Source organism: Pleurodeles waltl, chromosome 3_1, assembly GCF_031143425.1.
Source record: "Pleurodeles waltl isolate 20211129_DDA chromosome 3_1, aPleWal1.hap1.20221129, whole genome shotgun sequence".
Classification (NCBI taxonomy): domain Eukaryota; kingdom Metazoa; phylum Chordata; class Amphibia; order Caudata; family Salamandridae; genus Pleurodeles; species Pleurodeles waltl.
Window position 1 is genome coordinate 361305487 of NC_090440.1, and position 16354 is coordinate 361321840.

The following is a 16354-nucleotide window of genomic DNA, read 5'->3' on the forward strand; positions in this document are numbered from 1 at the left end:
ACCCGGCCGGTGCAGGCTGTGACGTAATTTCCTGCGCCACAGGATGTGCGTAAGCCAGGTGTCAAAGCATTTGCGTTTCTCTAAATGAATTTAATCTTGAAGTGCCAGCCAACAAACATTTTGCTGGTGAAGTTTTGTTTTTTTCAGGTTTGTCTCTAAACTTTTCCTTAATGTTCTAAACTCAAATTGGTAAAGTATTGCAGTAGCATACACATTAGTTATAATCCTGAGCACACTCAGATTTCTCTCTCGCGTAACAGTCCACCATGAAAAGAAGTTAATTGTTTTAAGGCGTCGCCTGCAACGCTACCTTCCTTATTCATACAGCACAGCAGGCATTAAAGGGGTGTGAAACCCCTGGGGACACTGGAGAGTTACAAACAGGATCACGGAGCACCAGCATTCCTCTGAATCTAACAAGATTCTGAAAAGGAGAAAAGTTATTTATTGGAAACAAAACTTCACCGTGTTTTTGTCCATCAGTTTTCTGCAGCTGAATTTGAGTGCTACGCTAGGTTTGAAAAGGGGGCCTGACTAATATGTTTTTGTTTCCTTGTATAGGATTAATGCAAACAATTCCTGTCACATAGCAATGCAGTTTTTCGCACCTTCTAGAACTGAAATGCAAATTAACGCTGGTCCTTCGTGTATTTCTTATGTGCAGCATGGTTAAATACTGCTGCATATGCATGTGTTGAATAACACAGCATATTCTTTATATTTTTGATGTATTTGATTGTAGTATATGCACCATACTTTGCCTCACCCTGCTGCTTAATTTAGTCTACCCTGCTGCATTATTGCATACTACATTTTAACTTGATTGCAGTGGTTCTGTCTTCAATGCTTCATTTGCAACATTAATATTAATTACATGTCAGTTTCATGCTTGAATCTTTCTTTTATCAATTGTGTTTATTAAAGATGTTTAAAGGTATTTAAAAATGCCAATGATTAACAGTGATTTACCCAAAACACAGTAGTGTCATACTCAGGATGCTTATTTGTATATAATTCAAGATACATGTATTATTTAAAATGGTGTACATTGTGCAGTAATCGGCAGGGAATTCTGACATCGCAAATAGCATCATGGGTAAAACTTTCCTAACAAAAAATAAACCAAAATTGTAGATATGCTCTACAAATAATCAACAAATCTTCCCCAGACCGTCATAAAGCCTGTCCTCTTGTTGAATGCAAGTAGAGTTTGGGAACGAATCAGTACTCATTTTCAAATCATCGTCAAAACATCATGAACAAACTCATCTTGTGAAGTAATCGAAAACTAGTTTTCAAGTCATCCTGAAATCATCAGGAACAGTCACATCTTGTGAAGTCATCAACAACTAATTTTCAAGTCATCCTCAAATTGTCGGGGCAAGTTTCCAAACCTAGCTGATGACTTCAAGAGCTTGATGATGTAGGATGACAAGAAAATGACTTCTAAAGTAGTTAGATGATCATCTAATGACTCTGGGATGGCTTCTAAAGTAATCCTGTTTGACCTGGGTATATAGATACCCATTTACTAGCTGATTTCTACAAAGTGAAACCGAAAAACCTGAATAAATGGCGACTCCCAAGCTTAAGGTATGTGATCTTAGGCAAATGATTTATTTAATCAGAGCTCTCCTTCATTACGGTGTATGAAAGCGCTTTCAAATATGTGATTTCTAACTAGAAGTTGTACAAACTTTTAACAAGTACTTCTCAGTGCCCTTTAAACGTCAAAACTTCCACGTGAAGAGACTTTGTCATATTTAGAGAGATCTTGGGCAAAGCACAGTAGGGTAGTAAGGGTGAAAGGCGCCGCACAATCTAGGCAGTAAAACAGTAATTGCAGACAAGTGACAAGATCATAGATGAGTCTGGTGCAACCTGGCCCAGTGCCCCCCTTGGTACAAAACGTCACCACCTCAGAGGATAATGTACAGGTTATGAATCTTTCCAGCTTGAAACTATCTATACATGAAATAAATGTCTTAAAAAAAGGTCTAGGCTTTTGTCCTACTTCTAAACCGGATTACACTAACATACACATCGATCTTTTCAAGTTTGTACGTAATCTCAAACTGAAAAAGTTTTTCCAGAACAAACCAGACATTGACCGGACTTCCCGCACCTCACCACCCATGTGTAACCAATCCATCAAAGACCTACAGGACATTCAAACAATTCTATCCCTTGACAATACTTTGTCTGCACCACCCAACTTTGACGAACTACTCATTCAACTTGACATCACACCCAATTTAGACATCAACAGTGGGCTCAAACCCAGTTCCTCGTTTATACCCACCTTGCCACCAGACAATCACATTGATGTTTTTTATAAAGCTGTCAGCACGGAGTTACACAACCTAGAGGACAAGAACAACACCTGTACCCACAGACCTTACAGAAATCTTAATCCCAATGAACTCCGAGCGCTTCACAAGCTTTCTACCTGCCCAGACATAATCATCAGGGAGGCTGACAAAGGGGGTAACGTTGTCATTATGAATAGAACCGACTACATTGCAGAAATCAATAGACAACTCAATGACGCACAGGCCTATTCTGCGTTGCAGACCAACCCCCTTCTCGACATCACCAGCCGCATCGAGAAGAAGTTAACATCTTGGAAGAATCTCTGTCTCCTTACAGACTCAGAATATAAATTTTTGTACACTGAAACACCTAGGGCTCCTTGTATCTACATTCTACCCAAAGTCCACAAACCAGGTGGCTTTCCACCCGGGAGACCCATCATCTCGGGTATTGGATCCCCCACGGAACACATTTCTGAGTACATTGACTTCTTCTTACAACCCTTGGTACATAACCTACCCTCGTACATACAGGACACTAGGGACTTGCTGTGCCAACTCGAAGATATTGAATGGACGGAAGAATGTTTGTTTGTCTGTCTTGACGTTAGTTCTCTCTACACCTCCATTCCCTTGGAGAAGGGTCTAGAAATGCTCCAACTGACGCTTAGTGCCCGTGACGCCACTTTGTACGAACATACACTGATGCTTCTGGACCTCACTCGACTAGTGCTTGAGAATAATGTTTTCCTACATGATGGCAGATGGTTCCGTCAATGTCAGGGTGTAGCCATGGGAGCTAAATTTTCTCCATCCTACGCCAATCTTTACATGGGCCAATTTGAGAAAAAACATCTATGGTCCAACTGTCCTACACACATTACCGAACATATCCTTTACTGGGGGAGATACATTGATGATATTCTTACTATCTGGACTGGCAACATCCCTGACCTCAACCTACTTATAGAACACCTCAACACTAACGAGTTTAACCTAGTGTTCACTCACAAAGTGGACGCTACTCAAATTGAGTTCTTGGACTTACTGCTGTATATCACCAATAATAAGATCATGTCTAGACTTTACAGGAAACCCTCGGCGTGTAACTCCATATTACATGCGCAGAGTGCTCATCCTCTCACGCAGATCAGGGCCATTCCGTACGGTGAAATGGTCAGAATCAGACGCAACTGTACTGACACGGATGTTTTCAAACAGGAACTTAAGAGTCTGACTGAACGCTTCAAAGCCAGAGGATATAATAACAAACTCATCTCGGCTGCCAGTAAGCGCATTTCAAACATGAACCAACACACCTTACTACTTAAGAGCCACAAACTACCTGGCAAAAAAGGGTCTCCCAACAGACGACCGGTCTCTTTCATTACTCAGTACAGCCCTGTTAGCAAAACAGTACTACGCATTCTCAAGAAGCATCGGCACTTGTTAATGTTGGATTCTTGTCTCAAGAATTCAGTGGGCGTGTCACCCACTATGGTACACACTAGAGGCCGCACGCTCAGGAACATGTTATGTCCCAGTTTTCTCTGCCCCTCCCCCTCAACTCGTCCACAGGGTTGGATTCCAGAAAAACCCAATGGTTTCTACAAATGTGGCTGCTGCATATCATGTCGACTGGCCCTTAACAAAACTGTATCATTTGCTTACAATACCGGGACCACGCACCACATCAAGACCTTCATGAATTGTAACACCAAATACACGGTGTACTGCCTGATATGTGTTTGTGGCCTAATTTACATTGGTAGCTCCATACGCCCACTTAAGGAACGCATACAGGAACATGTCAGAGCCATCAGAAACATCAACACCAACTATCCCCTTGCTGTACATTTCAACTCCCTGCACGGGGAGAAAGATCTGTTAAACATTAGATTCCATGGTATTACGCATATCCCTAACTCACCAAGATGGGGTGATAGAACAAGGGATCTACGCAGATGCGAGGCTAAGTGGATCCTGAAACTCCGCTCAGTTGAGCTAGGCCTGAACACGGACCGTGAATTACATTACTTTCTTACATGAGCTTCACTGTGTATTATTATCATGTGTTAACCATGTCGTTCGTGATTATGTGGTTCACCATCTACTCTATGGTTGTTTGTGACCACCCGTCGCTTTCGAGTACCTTAGTCCGCCATCTTGACGATTTCTTTTTGCTCCTTTACTGCCTGACCAAATGGATATGTGTTAACAGAATCTCACGGGTCACTCTGCATTTTTTAGCATGTTTCCATAATGACGCCTTATTGCGTGTATTCCATTATTTATTCCATACGTATATGTAACTTTTGTCAATATGCCTCGTGGCCTTGGTCTGTATATCCCTCGCCACTATCTACACGTTGTACTTTACACTTTATTATGTATTTCTTTTTGTACCTAAGTGTTACATATTTACTATGATGCGATCTACCCTTTCATTCACATCATCACCCTTGCTCTCTATCGCCTCCACTCACTCTACTTTACTATATATTCACATTACACACCTGGCATCCGTAACTTAATGGTGCTCTTTAATTTGCACCTTAATGGGTGTTGTTCTCTCTCTCTCTCAACTTACAATCCCAACTTTATTCTTCCAATCACCTTCGTTTACCTTGTATTTCTTTGTCCCCTATGGGTTTCTTTTTCCAACCTACTCTCTCACTCCTGGTCTCTTCCCTTATCCTCTATTCTGTCTCTTTTACTACTTGACGCATCTCACTTATGACGTCCGCATTACTTTCTGTTTACCACCTTGTGTGGACAACTATCGTTCGCGACAACTTTTACATTTAGGTCCTAAGACCCTCTTTCCCCACACCTAATATGGCCGCCCTACCGTTCCACCACCTTTCTCCATTCTCGGCGCCACTCCTTGACTGCTCTCGTTTTAAGCCGAGAGCTCAGACCCGTACCTGACCGTTACTCTCAACACCAACTTGTTGCCGCGCGTCTTGACGACCTTTCCAGGTAGGCCCTCGGTTGTTTTTTTTTTTTCCCCTTTGGCTTTCCACTTACCTTCTCAGAGAGCGTTTATCTCTTCACCACGATAAGCTAGTCCCATAGCTGTTACCATTTTTCTTAGCTTCATATCCACATAGACTAGATTTCTTAACGTTCTAAGTACACATGTTCAACTACTTGACTTTTCCTTCTACCAACGTGCCTTTCATTCATTACCCACGACGTGTTTAGTTATTTTCACCGCGCTTTGCTTGCTGCATCACTTTCTCTCACGTCTCGCCTCACCGTGCCGCCTTTATTTATTTTTTAATTTACTTTCTCCGCGTTTAAGCACAGCCCTCTGCTTACGGGCTTCTTTTCACCTTCATTTCTCCTCATTTAACACTATTAGGCGTACCATTAACTATGACTTATCCATATGCTCTTCTTTTTTACTCGGTTCCGATAATGGGTTTCTGGTCGTTACACTCAGCAGACCGCAACGCCGGTTATTCGCTAGGTATACATGAACGCATTTCACTTTTCCTGCACTTGTTCTATTTTTACTTTACGTTCTCCGCATTCACGTTAATCGGCTGTTAACCAAGCATGATTTATGGCTCTCCACCAACACGTTCTTGTCTTGCTGCAGCAGTATATCGTAATTTTTTGACATGCCGCCTCGTTGTTCTAATTCACTGCTCCCAACATACAGCGCAGCCCTTTACACACGGGTTTTTTTCTCTACAGATCTTTTTCCCATCTGTTACACCTAGATGCGCTCGCTTTGCGGACCACTTTCATTTTCTATACATATTTATCCAAACAGACCAGGTTGTTTCCTCAGCCCTCTTTACTACAGTTAGTTGATTTCGACTACGTGTTACCGATTGGCTTACATGTTTAAGCTTCACCTTTGTTGTTTTAATTCACGATCTGCATCACTGTATCCTTACTCACGATCATTTGGCTCATTATTCCCCCCCTTTTTTATCTTTCCCCTCCTATTTATTACCTACCAGGTTCCGGTCACAGGCTTATCAGGGCCTGCCCACCTTGCATTCAAATACTTTTCCTAACCACTTACTCATTTTCATCATTGACAATTCCACTACAAGAAGGTATGTATTGCTTGTCCCTTTCTCCCCTTTTTTTTTTTTTTTTACTCTATCATTGGCTCTTTGATCACTCCTTTCTCTCCACACAGATACTTTTGACGTTCCTCAGCCCATACAACTGTATAGGGTTCTCCCTCATAACTTACCTGCGCAACGTACCCTCCTGGCCGGACGGCCCCGGTACGTGCCATGTCCTCTGCTCCTTTCTCTGCCCACTTGGGCTTCATTCATCTTACTACCTTTCTCTTTTTCCCCCTTTTTTTGATATGACCTTCCAAACCCCTGTATTGTGTTTTCAACCTTTTCCTGTCTGCTCTCATTGTCTCTGTCCTTCCGTATGGTTCCATTCTTTCACTCTCTCAAACCTGTCTCACTTCCAATTTATTCGGTTTCTTTCTCACTTCCAAACACTAGCACTTTCTATCTTATGACAAAATCCTGTCTTTTAGCTCGAAAAATATTGTTTCTAGATTACGTCACACTCGGTCATTATTCACCTTTTTTTCACATACCTTGCACTTCGTGTCCCTTTTATAAACTTGATTTGCCATGTTTTCTTTAACCTCCACGCACTTACCTGTCAAGATCCACTGATCTCACGTTTGACACACTGGTCACTGGTATCCATTCGTTCGAGTCCTTTCTACACATTCTCCCTTTAGTTTATATACCTCTATATAACTAAAACTGTTGTTTTGATTATTACTTTGCAGCCTTGATAAAGTCACTGTCGTGACGAAACACGTGTTGGCTGTATTGCGCTGATGACACTTTGATGACCAGTATCTGTTAATTAAAGATACCATCTACACATAAGACTTGAGACTTCTTGCAATTGTGTACTTCAACATCATACTACCAGGGGCAACTATCCCTGCCATACTGTTTGGACTATACTTCCTGTGTGCTGTGGCCATTATTGTTCAATATTTAGAGAGATATTTGTTGTATGATTTGCATAGCATATATTTTCAGGGCTCGGTTGGTGTAAGAGTTCTAAAATCCGAGACAGATCATTGGCTCGGCTCTGGGTCGGCTGTCTCTGCTAATTTGTTGGCTCGCCCCTCTTTACAAAGAAGACAACATCTTTTACTTTGAACAAAATAAAAAATGTTGCTCATAGCCACATCCGCTTGAGCAAATGTTCAAGATAAACAACAGCGTCAAGGATTATAAAACTGGCTTATCATTACCACAGTAAACATTACTGGCAATTTCTGAAAGTACTTCTGCAGCCTTGTAGTTTATTTCAACTCGATGGTGATCATCATGCTAAGATGGCAACCGTGCTACCTAATTGGATAGCGTGGTTCTTTTGGTCCCTTTTCTATGTCTTTCTTTTTCGCAGTCCTTCCTGCCCCCGTAGTGGCAGTGATCCCGGTAAGAGTGTCTGCTGCAAAAGAGAAGTGGTTGCTCTGCCATCTCTAAAAGGTGCTGCGCTTTGAGAAGCACGAGTTCTCCTAACCCGCCTACGTTGTTTTGGTTTTGTGACTTTGTTTTGGAAAGGGGAAGGCTCGCCTTTCCTCCAGCACTCCAGTCCGGAGGGGTGAGTGCATGACATTTTTTGAAGAGCTGTGAATGAATCTGCATTAAAAGGATCGGGACTATTTTGCGTGTAGTCTTTATTTTCGTATTCTGTTTTTTTTAATCATTAGAGTCTGCGGCTTCTTCGTGAGAGACGTGGAGGGAGGTCTCCTCTAGTGAAGGTTATTTTGAAACTCGTGTATTTTACCGGGTGGCTAAAATATAAAAACAACGTTGCTTGTTTTGCAACCTACCAACTCAGAATTCTTATTGTGACGCCATTAATCCCTGTTAAAAGCATGTGACCGTATTACGATACCAGTAATCCTATCGTCTTGCCACTTATGGTACAATAAAATGTCCAATCCCCTATCAAAATGCAGCTTCCCATACTGTCGCCTTCCCATCCCTCAAGCCTTGGACGCTGTGCAGCGCTTGGGTGGGCTTTCAGCTTGATTTATTTCCTACAAATACCAAAATCATACATGCATCCGCAAAAATCTGTTGCGAAATATGAGAACTATATTGTGATATAATATAGTTCTATAGTGATATGTAATTGGGGGAAAGTCTATTGCTACGTGAGGAAGCTGTATTATGATGGTAGAATAATATGAATATGTCTCCAGCGAAGTTAACCAACCCTTCGGTGCCTTTTTTATTTACATGAAAGAGCTAATACGGAAGGAACGCGGTTCATCTCTTCGAATACGTTATATTGCTTGCTTCTCCACTTCTTCTGAACCTAATTAACATAGTTTGAAGGATTGCCGAGTTCCAAAATCAGTCAACTCGCACATCGCATCATCTGAAACATCATCACATAACTTTTGGCCCAACAGTAACATCAAAAGAAATCACGCAAATTGGGATCCATAGCAGAAACAAACATTATGCTGTGATTTCTGATCAGGGTGACATCAACAGATATTCTTGACAATATTTAAATGACGGACATTTGATTATTGTGACCGTGTTTAACACCAATACTAGTGTCAGTAACCCCAGAAGCAGTGACCAGACTTGCATTTCAAAACTCTTTGTGGCCTCTCAGAACGTTGATACTATGTTTCCTGGCTAACTGGGCTCGTAATTTAGCATTTATTTAAAAGCCGCAGCTAGGGTGGTTCTCATTATCCCGTAGTCTGTACCTCTGCCAAAATCAGCAGGAGCCTCTAAATAGAGCCTTTAAATCGGTGGCAGTTATTTAAAACCCACCGCTAGCGTGGTACTCATCCTGTAGTCTGCACCACTGCCAGAATAAGCAGGAGCCTCTAAATTGGTAGGGTTGTCAACTGTGAAGTTATAGACCCTTAAAAGTGTCTGCTATCAGTCAATCAGTAGCCCTAGCCAGGGGTTTAAGTGGTATGAAAAACATGGGGAGAGGAAGCTCTCAAAGGAGTGTGGTTTAAAACACATAAGCTAAAAATGTATGTTTAGCATAGTGCACCGCCTAACCAGTACTTTGCGGCTTCTGTCTGGCATTCCACCCAGATAGATAATACAACAACTGACACTACACCTAAAACAAGCCAGGACTATTGGCTTTGTTGTATATAATACAATATCTTCTGGAATCCCACTTACAGGGGACTGCATTAAATATCGAAAGTGGAAGGGGACAGGTATTAGCCGCGTCCTATTCTGGATATGCTTGAGGAGCCTTAATATGGGTGGCCCTGAGGTCCCATTTAAATGCACCCAGGTACAGACTGATGTTGACAGAAGATATGTTATTTAGGAGGGCATACCGGATGCACAAGAGTTATGTGTTCTAGATGTCTGTGCTCCCAGTATAGACGGTGGTGCTTTTTCTGGTAAATTGTTAGCAGCAGCACCGGTGTCCCTGATGCAGGAGGTAGTCATGGCAGGTGACTTTTAACTGTGTTTTAGAAGGACAGTTGGATAGGTTGCCACCACTGAGGACACAAAACCTGCATGACATCGGCATTGTTACAAACACTGACGGGGTTGGGGCTTACTGACATGGCGGTGGCAACACCCACATAGACAAGCATATTCATGGTATATTCATTTTATATCCTAACAGCGAACATACATAGCCGGCTTGACCATTTTATTTATCCACTTGGAAGCTATACATATGGTGGTAGATGTACACTATCTGGCCCGCTGTATATCAGATCGCTCGCCCCTGATGCTCACATATTTACTAGAGCGTCAAATGCTGAGGGTACCATTGTAGAGACTCCATGCTGACACCTTGACCGATCAGGTGTTTCAAGATACGCACTGGGACGCCCTGATCAAATATTTTGAACATAATTGGGAAAGTACGGGTAGCAGGGTGACAGAGTAGGACGCCATGAAAGTGGTGCTTAGTGGGGTGTGCATGGTGACTACAGTTGGTATACGCAACACGTTAGAAAACGATTTGACGCAACAGGAGACTCTCGAGCGGGCCCTCTTCAGTAATCATACAGCCTTGTGGGACTGGCACAGATGACATAGGGTTTGTGAACTGTGAGACCACCTGGAGAAACATATTTGACATACTGGATGAAGGAGGTGGTATATGGAGGATGACAAGGCGGACCGCCTCTTGGCATGCTTAATTAGATCTTTAAATGCAATACAGACAAGTTTTGCACTTAGACCATTGCCGTGTCTCTCTATGGAAGACTGTGTCCAGCTGTGGGCGCAGTTACCTCAACAGGGATTGATAGGGTTGGTGGCTGCCTTGAAAACAGCCAAGTCACCTAGGGGAGACGGGTTTGTTGCAGAATTTTATAAGGCCTTTTCAGGGACTCTTGTGGATAGGTTGTTACCGGTGTACGCTGAGGCGTTGGAGAGGGGATGCCTTCAGGACTCAATGAGGGAAGCGCACATAGTCTTAATACTGAAACCTGGCAAGGACCTCCTGGAGATGGGCCCTTATCAACCGCTTTCCATGTTAAATTTGGATCAGAAAATCCTTAGCCATATTTTGGGGGCTAGACTTGCTCTGTCTCCCCTACGTGGTCCATGCGGATCAGTCAGGATTTATATTGCATCAGAATACGCTACGAAACCTGCACCATTTGTCACATATCTTACATGCACCTGAACCGGAGAATGATCCCCATGCACTTGCCTTTTTAGATGTAGAACAAGCTTTTGACAGAGTACAATGGGATTATATATGACAGGACTTGGACAAGATGGGACTGAGTCTAAATGTAATGCCATGGGTTTATGCTGCCTTATAGCTGCCTGAAGGCGAGGGTACGAACTAGGGATCACGTGTGGGCAGAGATCCTATTACAGTAGGAGAACACACCAGGGCTGTCCATTGTCCCCCTTGATCTTTGCCCTAGTGATGGAGCAACTGGCTTGTCGTCTCGACTTGCATGACACAGCTGGGGCGTGTGGGTTGGCTGCTCGGTGCATGTGGTGTCACTGTATGCAGACAGTGCCATGTTTTATCTGCGCCAACCTGACATATCGGCCCGATCCTGCTCAATGTCCTACGCAAGTTCTGGGAATTTTCGAGACTAAGGGTTAACAGTACCAAATCGGCCCTCTTACCACTTGGTCGACATAAGGGATTGTCGATGGACCACTGACATGATGCTGGATTGCTGTGGAAGGCGGATAGCACCAAATACCTTGGGATACACATCACCTACGGGGAACAACAAGCATATAAATTGAATGTGGGACACAAAATCTTTAATCTGCGCCACTTTATTGCCTTCTGGCACACGCTATAGTTCTCACTAATGGGGAAGATAGAACTTACAAAAAATGGTGGTCCTGCCTCAATGTTTATATGTCATGCAGGGAGTGATGTATGACATCCCACACAGGGTGTTCCGTGACCTTGACCGCTTGTTGTTAGTACTCCTTTGGGCAGGAATGCTGTAGAATGAACCTTCATACCCTTAAGAGGGAATGGGACAGGGGCGGGATGGTGGTTCTGGACCTGGAACTTTACTCTTTGACGGCACACCTCAACATGCCATACTTTGGATGGATGGAGAGCCCAACTGGGAGAGGACACTGCTGGACAGTGCACATGATGGATATCAACTTGGAGCCGTGATGATGAGAGAGAGGGATATACCTAATACATTTCCACACCTGCTATGCCTTCTGGGCCATGTCTGGGAGAGAGCAGTGTGGAGGTTGATTGGGCGTGCGTCATATGCCCCAGAACTATCATTATGTATAGTGAGACCCTTCGAAACAAATAGCACAGACAATGGCGATCAACAGTGGGGAGCTGTATCATGCTGTCAGACATATGTCCAGCAGGCCCCTTTATATCGCTGCAGGACACAAAAGACGTATTGGCTGTGGAAAATACAGTTTTTCCAATATGCTAAGATAGCGGACACAGCAAGACAGTTATGGCCGTCCTTTCCGGAGGCCACTGAGCCCACACTAGTGACCATGCTCTCAGTGGCATGTGGCCGCAGGTTTATAACTCACGTATACCGTGCAGATAGACAATTGGCTCTACTAAAAATAGAGGAAACTTGGCAGCATGTGTGTGCGACGAGCCCCTTACATCCAGGGACTGACTTAAAAAAACCTCATGGTGTTGCTTAACTCGATGTTTCTAAGTTGACCCAATACTATATGGTACGAATGGCGTATCTCTCCCCTAAAAGGCTCCATACCAAATATCCAAACAGATCCCAGAATTGTGCTAGGTGCAGCACACCTTTGGCAGACTTTATACACATAGTATGGCACTGCCCGGACATAGCAGTGGACTGTAAGGCTTTATTGCAACTCCTTAAGCACACTACACGCTAGGAAGTTTAGTACACAATTAAACAGTGCATGTTGGGACTCCTCCCAGATAACCTGAAGAGGAAGCTGAGTGGGCGCGTTGCGACGCTAGGGTTTATAGCGGCTAAACGGCGGATTGGGATAGGCTGGATGAGTGCTAGACCTCCTGCACAGAGCACTGGAGAAAGGACATGCTGGAGTGGGCTGGCGCTGAGAAAGCACATATGCGGATAACCCACTGGAGCAAGAGGGTGGCAGATGACTTACTGCCTGGGAGTACTGACACACAGGTGCTATTGGAATCCACTGAGGGAAACCAGACTGAGACAACTGAATAATGTTTTAACAGGCTTGGGGGTTGGGGTCGAGAGAGGGACAAACAATAACCAGAGACTTCACATTCTGTGAGTGATAAGAGAGAACCCTAGACAGTTCCTAATACAGTATATTAAATTTTGACCTGCTAGATGACTGGCAGCTTGTGGGGGGCCTTGTGGTGGACATGTCAATGACTATGGCCCTCAGCCGCCAACCAAGATCGGACCGCCTGGCGGCCGCCAATCCAGCCATGCCCCCGCCGCGCTCATTTGGAGATCCCCGCTGGGCTGGCGGGCTGAAACCTAGTTTCCGCCCGCCGGCCCAGCGGGGATCTCGGCCGCAACACAGGAGCTGGCGGTGTTGCGGCCGTGCGACGGGTGCAGCTGCACCAGTCGCGCTTTTCACTGTCTGCTATGCCCTGTCAGGGGGCCAGCGACTCCCCGTAACGCCAGCCTTTTCCTGGCGGTTTGAAACCGACAGGAAAAGGCTGGCGGTAGGGGGACTCGTAATCCCCTGCAGCGCTGCCCTGGTGGATTACTACCGCCGTGGCCATTGTGGCGGGAAACCGCCGGCCCCGGCGGTGTGACCGTAGCGCTTCCGCCGCGGTCGTAATGACCAGGGAAGCACCGCCAGCCTGTTGGCGGTGCTTCTGTCATTTCAGCCCTGGCGGTCTCGTACCGCCAGGGTTGTAATGAGGGCCTATATTTGGTGGTGTTAACAATGTTAGATATGGAGTTGTCTAGTACTATGTTGCTTATTTCCTCTGATAATTTTAGGAATGGGCTAAAAAGAACTTCAACACATACCAGTTGTATTGATGATCGCTGTAACCTGCCCGATGGGGTGAAACTTAGACTCACACTGGGGGCTATAAAGTAATGATCTGTGAAATGTATACTGGGCTGGTGTAAGTATCTATACTGTACAATGCTACTGTCATAACATGTCCATTACTGTTAGTCATTTGAAAAGTTAATAAAGAAATTGAAAAAAACGAAATATTTTTTTTATCTCGAGGGTGGGTTGCAATAAGGGAGAGCTTGATAGAGACCATCTCAGCCCCCGCTTTTGAGAACTGCTGGTGCTGAGCACCGACAGGACCCGTCCCACTTAAAGCCCTGGCCCCAGCAGAGTACCCAAACCTAACTCCTGCACTCCTTTAGTGCTTTGGATGTGTGTTAGATCTTCTTTTGAAGTTCAATTATTTTTTCTACAGCCTGCATGCACACTCCTTCTTGCCATAATCCTCTGTCTTCTACCCACTCCTCATAGCACATTGCCACTGGGCTATTTTTGGATAATGGTAATCACTTTCCCTTCACCGAAAAATGAGGCGACCAACAATGCATGTAATTTAAAGACCATATTACTCCCGTCCCTTGTGATACAATTCAGATTGCTGAAACGTCTCATTGTCAGGGGGCCACAGAACTTGTGAGAAGAGGAATAGGTCATAATAGATGGCTTAGTTCTGAATACATGACTTGCCTACACCGGGACGGGGGCTCCTTCAGAACTCGGCTTCCCACACGGCCCGCAGCTAGAGGCGAGCCACCAACGTCATCTAAGCGGCGGGAGGTGCATAATTTAGCCAGCTGCGCGTGATTGTCTTTACCAGGTCCGTTGGGGCTTCAGAACTTGGCTCACCAACTCCTTCTGTGTACATTTTTATCATAATATATTTGATCACCGTAATTCACAGGTGGTGAAAAACCTGCAAGAAAAAATAAGGAAAGGAACTATCTAAACATCCACTATGTATTTTATGGTTTGGGGATTTTAACAGTACACTTTGTAATCTAAGTGATACACATGTATGTGGGGTGGAAAAAGAGAATGGCCAACAAATGGCACATTTTACTCATTCGACATATGGGGAGGAGTTAAATGGTATCTTGATCTCTAACGAGTTGATTCCTCTAAGTGATTGTGTTGATGTTCCCATTAATCACTGCTCGACTAATGTAGGGGGATGTCATGCGAGCACAATTGATTTTATGTTAATTTCTAGAATTTATAGTTTTCTTGTTGGGGATTTTACCATTTTAACAAGCTGTGCTAGGTACCATAACCCTTTCGTGGTGCATTTTAATTTATTCCTAAGAGCAGGTATGGAGAAGAGTATTGGTCCCGCTATACGTTATAACCATGAGTAAAGGTTTAAGGGTTAAATGGGAAAAGATAAATACGCAGGCCCTCCAGCATAAAGTTATGAGCGAGAATTTTGAATTTATTAGCAGTTGTTTGATGGTAGAGGAGGTCCCAGTGGTGCATGTGCGGGATTTTGAATTGCTATGTACAGCCATTTCATCTGCCTTTTTGGTGAAAAGTCCTTTTAGCAATGCCTTCCCTGCACAATGTTTAATAGTGGGCGTACCAAATCCAATATGGAGATAAAAAGAGCCCTTCACACTATTCCTAGGAATAAAGAGCTAATCAAGACAGGTAGGATGAATTATAAACCAGTAACATCTCAGAGGAAAGTTGACTTTAGGAGAGAGGCATGGTTGGATTTGTTGGTAGCAGCGACATTGAAGGACACACAAAAGTTTGGGACATCATCAATCGTCCTTTGTTCTCTGAGGCCCCTGATCATAAATTGGACTTTCTGATTTCAGGGAAGGCATGGATGGCACATTTTTCATGCATCTTTAACCCTTCGAATAAAGCTGTGAATCAGGAAGATAAGGATTTCAATATGATCCATAATGTGGATCAAGCTGTACAGTTCAGTCTGTCCATTTCAATAAGTGATGTAGCGGATGCCATAACCCAGGGTGTTTGCCTTAAAGCTCCCAAACCTGATGGGGTACCGCTTGATCTTGTTACGGATAATCTCAGTTTTTGGGGCAATCCTGTCAACTAAAATTTTCAGAGCCTCTCTTATAGGTCCTCTGCCTACTTCTTGGAAAAAGGCTATGGTGGTTCTTATCTTTAATAATGGGGACAGAAATAATCAAGCCTTTTATAGGCTAATATCATTAATTGATGCCACCATCAAAGTCATGGGTAGGGTAATATTGGCTCGGCTAGAGGTGTGGGCCTCGGCTAAGAATGTGCTTTCTGAATTACAATTTGGCTTTAGGCGGTGAAAGGGCATGAAAGAACAATGCCTTAATCTGTCGCTGATCGTTAGTAGGAACACCAAGTCCATGAAGAGCTCCTTACATCTAGCCTTAATGGACTTATTGACCGTTAAGCGCAACAGATTGTCGAGTATGATAGAAGACATGGGGGTTGAGGAGCCCCTAGTCATCCTCCTATGAAGATTACACTCCAACCACATGGTTAGAATTCGATATGGCACTGACGGTAGAAAACACATTCGATATCTTTGACGGAAGGAGTCCACCAGGGCTGCATTTTTGCCACTTTTCTGTTTCTTAA

General features: G+C 43.9%; 1 protein-coding gene across 3 annotated transcripts in view; it reads left to right on the forward strand.

Annotated features, from left to right (window-relative positions):
• The first annotated feature begins 7739 nt into the window (after positions 1 to 7739).
• AFG2B (AFG2 AAA ATPase homolog B) overlaps positions 7740 to 16354 on the forward strand; it is a 201594-nt gene continuing 192979 nt past the window's right edge. For all 3 annotated transcript variants that reach the window (XM_069222523.1, XM_069222522.1, XM_069222524.1), the window contains exon 1: positions 7740 to 7931. The gene's annotated coding sequence lies outside the window, so the exon portion shown is untranslated. The remainder of the gene's footprint in view (positions 7932 to 16354) is intronic.